We start from the raw sequence: 4,755 nt of genomic DNA, 5'->3' as shown, positions 1-4,755 counted from the left end.
GTGTGTATGAGTGTGTGTGTGTGTGTGTGTGTGTGTGTATGAGTGTGTGTGTGTGTATGTGTGTGTGTGTGTGTGTGTGTATGTGTGTGTGTGTGTGTGTATGAGTGTGTGTGTGTTTGTGTGTGTGTGTACTGTATGTACAGGGTAACTCTGGCCTGGGCTTCAGCATCGCGGGGGGCACAGATAACCCCCATGTTGGGGATGATCCCAGCATCTTCATCACCAAGATCATCCCTGGGGGAGCGGCCGCTCAGGACGGCAGACTCAGGTACGCCCCCTACTGACCCCCCTACTGACCCCCCCCTACTGACCCCCCTACTGACCCCCCCTACTGACGCCCCCTACTGACCCCCCTACTGACCCCCCCTACTGACCCCCCTACTGACCCCCCCTACTGACCCCCCTACTGACCCCCCCTACTGACTCCCCCTACTGACCCCCCCTACTGACCCCCCCTACGGACCCCCCCTACTGACCCCCCTACTGACCCCCCTACTGACCCCCCCTACTGACTCCCCCTACGGATCCCCCTACTGACCCCCCCTACTGACCCCCCCTACTGACTCCCCCTACTGACCCCCCCTACTGACCCCCCCTACTGACTCCCCTACTGACGCCCCTACTGACCTCCCCTACTGACCCCCCTACTGACCCCCCTACTGACCCCCTCTACTGACCCCCCCTACTGACCCCCCTACTGACCCCCCCTACTGACTCCCCCTACGGACCCCCCTACTGACCCCCCCTACTGACTCCCCCTACTGACCCCCCCTACTGACTCCCCCTACTGACCCCCCCTACTGACTCCCCCTACTGACCCCCCTACTGACCCCCCCTACTGACTCCCCCTACGGACCCCCCTACTGACCCCCCCTACTGACCCCCCCTACTGACTCCCCCTACTGACGCCCCTACAGACCCCCCCTACTGACCCCCCTACTGACCCCCCCACTGACTCCCCCTACTGACCCCCCTACTGACCCCCCCCTACTGACCCCCCCTACTGACCCCCCCTACTGACGCCCCCTACTGACCCCCCCTACAGACCCCCCTACTGACCCCTCTACTGACCCCCCCACACACACACACTCATACACACACACACACTCATACGCACGCACACACACACTCACACACACACACACACACTCATACACACACTCACACACACACACACACACACTCATACACACACACACTCACACACACACACACACACTCATACACACACACACACTCACGCACACTCCACACAGACACGGGGAGAACACGCAGACTCCACACAGACACGGGGAGAACACGCAGACTCCACACAGACACGGGGAGAACGTACAGACTCCACACAGACACGGGGAGAACGTACAGACTCCACACAGACACGGGGAGAACGTACAGACTCCACACAGACACGGAGAGAACGTACAGACTCCACACAGAAAGGGCCTGGCCGGAATTCGAACCCAGGACCTTGCTGTGAGGCAAAAGTGTTATCCACTGCACCAGCACCCCACCCGAGCTCTCCCGGGTTCTTCTGGGTCGGGATATAGTCTGGTTCTACGAGAACTGCATCCGGCACATTTTTTAGTACATGATTACTGGAATAACATATTATGTAACACATTCTGTGAAATAATACTTTCCTCGAAATCTCAATAATTCTGCATGTTGACAGCTTGCACACATCAGTGCAGGAGGTGCAGGGACCCCCAGGGAGTGCACAGCCTCCAGAGCAGGGTGAAGGGAGATTCAAACAGGCGGCCATTTTGTGCCGTCTCAGACTGAAATGTTTTATTTGTGGTGCAGCTTCAATAATTCAGACTCGGTGCGACCTGCGGGAGCCGCTCTGTGAATAACGTAAGACAGATCTGCTGAGGAGAGAGAGGAGAGGAGAGGAGAGGAGAGGAGAGAGAGGAGGAGAGAGAGGAGAGGAGAGGAGAGAGGGGGAGGAGAGGAGAGAGAGTAGAGAGAGGAGAGGAGAGGAGAGGCCGCCCAGAACAAAGTCATGAGGGCCTGCTCCACCTCCCAGGCTACAAACTGCATCCGCACTTCCTGCCTGGTTATAAAACTACAGTACCCAGCATGCTCTGCGCCAGAGCTAAGACTCAGGCCCACCCAGATGTATGTGACCTCATTCAGCATCAAGCTGCAAAACGCAGAACCTCTGTCCCCCCCCTTCTCTCCATCCCCCCCTCTCCCCCTTCTCTCCATCCCCCCCTCTCTCCCCCTTCTCTCCATCCCCCCCTCTCTCCCCCTTCTCTCTATCCCCCCTTCTTTCCATCCCCCCCTCTCTCCCCCTTCTCTCTATCCCCCCCTCTCTCCCCCTTCACTCCATCCCCCCTCTCCCCCCTTCTCTCCATCCCCCCCTCTCTCCCCCTTCTCTCCATCTCCCCCTCTCTCCCCCTTCTCTCCACCCCCCTCTCTCCCCCCTTCTCTCCATCCCCCCCTCTCTCCCCCTTCTCTCCATCCCCCCCTCTCTCCCCTTCTCTCCATCCCCCCTCTCTCCCCCTTCTCTCTATCCCCCCTCTCTCCCCCCTTCTCTCTATCCCCCCTCTCTCCCCCTTCTCTCCATCCCCCCCTCTCTCCCCCTTCTCTCCATCTCCCCCTCTCTCCCCCTTCTCTCCATCCCCCCCTCTCTCCCCCTTCTCTCCATCCCCCCTCTCTCCCCCTTCTCTCCATCCCCCCTCTCTCCCCCTTCTCTCTATCCCCCCTCTCTCCCCCCTTCTCTCTATCCCCCCTCTCTCCCCCCTTCTCTCCATCCCCCCCTCTCTCCCCCTTCTCTCCATCCCCCCCTCTCTCCCCCTTCTCTTGCTCTCCCTCCCCCCACGCTGTCCCTCCCTCCAAATAATATTACCATGAACTCCCAATCAATAACATTTAATGCCTCCCTGACGCACTGATCTTGAGTGCAAGGTAGCTTAGTGTGTGTCCTGGGGCCGGATCCCCTCTCCTAAGATCTGGGCCTCTTCGCTGTCAGGGCCCAGTTCTGACAGTATTGCTCCTGAACATCCAGGTTCTGGGCCTCTTCGCTGTCAGGGCCCAGTTCTGACAGTATTGCTCCTGAACATCCAGGTTCTGCTGCAACCCTTCCTCTGTGGGGGACAGCAGGACCAGGTCATCTGCAAACAGCAAACATTTAACTTCTGCTTTGTTTAGAGTAAGGCTTTTCTCTCTCACTCTCTTCTCTCTCTCTCTCTCTCTCTCTCTCTCTTCCTCTGTCAGGGTGAGTGACTCTCTCTCTCTCTCTGTCTGTCAGAGTGAGTGACTCTCTCTCTCTCTCTCTCTGTCAGGGTGAATGACTCTCTCTCTCTCTCTCTCTCTCTCTCTCTCTCTGTCAGGGTGAATGACTCTGTCTCTCTGTCTGTCAGAGTGAGTGACTCTCTCTCTGTCTCTCAGGGTGAGTGACTCTCTCTCTGTCTCTCAGGGTGAATGACTCTCTCTGTCTCTCAGGGTGAATGACTCTCTCTCTGTCTCTCAGGGTGAATGACTCTCTCTCTGTCAGGGTGAATGACTCTCTCTCTCTGTCTCTCAGGGTGAATGACTCTCTCTCTCTCTCAGGGTGAATGACTCTCTCTCTCTGTCTCTCAGGGTGAATGACTCTCTCTCTCTGTCTCTCAGGGTGAATGACTCTCTCTCTCTCTCAGGGTGAATGACTCTCTCTCTCTCTCTCTCAGGGTGAATGACTCTCTCTCTCTGTCTCTCAGGGTGAATGACTCTCTCTCTCTCTGTCAGGGTGAATGACTCTCTCTCTCTCTCTCAGGGTGAGTGACTCTCTCTCTCTCTCTCTCAGGGTGAATGACTCTCTCTCTCTCTCAGGGTGAATGACTCTCTCTCTCTCTCTCAGGGTGAATGACTCTCTCTCTCTCTGTCAGGGTGAATGACTCTCTCTCTCTCTCTCAGGGTGAGTGACTCTCTCTCTCTCTCTGTCAGGGTGAATGACTCTCTCTCTCTCAGGGTGAATGACTCTCTCTCTCTCTCTCAGGGTGAATGACTCTCTCTCTCTCTCTCTCAGGGTGAATGACTCTCTCTCTCTGTCTCTCAGGGTGAATGACTCTCTCTCTCTGTCTCTCAGGGTGAGTGACTCTCTCTCTGTCTCTCAGGGTGAGTGACTCTCTCTCTGTCTCTCAGGGTGAATGACTCTCTCTCTGTCTCTCAGGGTGAGTGACTCTCTCTCTCTGTCTCTCAGGGTGAATGACTCTCTCTCTGTCTCTCAGGGTGAGTGACTCTCTCTCTCTGTCTCTCAGGGTGAATGACTCTCTCTCTCTCAGGGTGAGTGACTCTCTCTCTCTGTCTCTCAGGGTGAATGACTCTCTCTCTCTCTCAGGGTGAATGACTCTCTCTCTCTCTCTCAGGGTGAATGACTCTCTCTCTCTCTGTCAGGGTGAATGACTCTCTCTCTCTCTCTCAGGGTGAGTGACTCTCTCTCTCTCTCTGTCAGGGTGAATGACTCTCTCTCTCTCAGGGTGAATGACTCTCTCTCTCTCTCTCAGGGTGAATGACTCTCTCTCTCTCTCTCTCAGGGTGAATGACTCTCTCTCTCTGTCTCTCAGGGTGAATGACTCTCTCTCTCTGTCTCTCAGGGTGAGTGACTCTCTCTCTGTCTCTCAGGGTGAATGACTCTCTCTCTCTCAGGGTGAATGACTCTCTCTCTCTCTCAGGGTGAATGACTCTCTCTCTCTCTGTCAGGGTGAATGACTCTCTCTCTCTCTCTCAGGGTGAATGACTCTCTCTCTCTCAGGGTGAATGACTCTCTCTCTC

General features: G+C 56.1%; 1 pseudogene; it reads left to right on the top strand.

Moving 5' to 3' along the window:
• LOC133133600 (disks large homolog 4-like) overlaps positions 1–4,755 on the top strand; it is an 18,623-nt pseudogene that overhangs the window by 4,708 nt on the left and 9,160 nt on the right.

Source organism: Conger conger, chromosome 7 (assembly GCF_963514075.1).
Source record: "Conger conger chromosome 7, fConCon1.1, whole genome shotgun sequence".
NCBI lineage: Eukaryota > Metazoa > Chordata > Actinopteri > Anguilliformes > Congridae > Conger > Conger conger.
The sequence above is the reverse complement of the archived record's forward strand: the minus strand, read 5'-3'. Positions and strand labels throughout refer to the sequence as shown.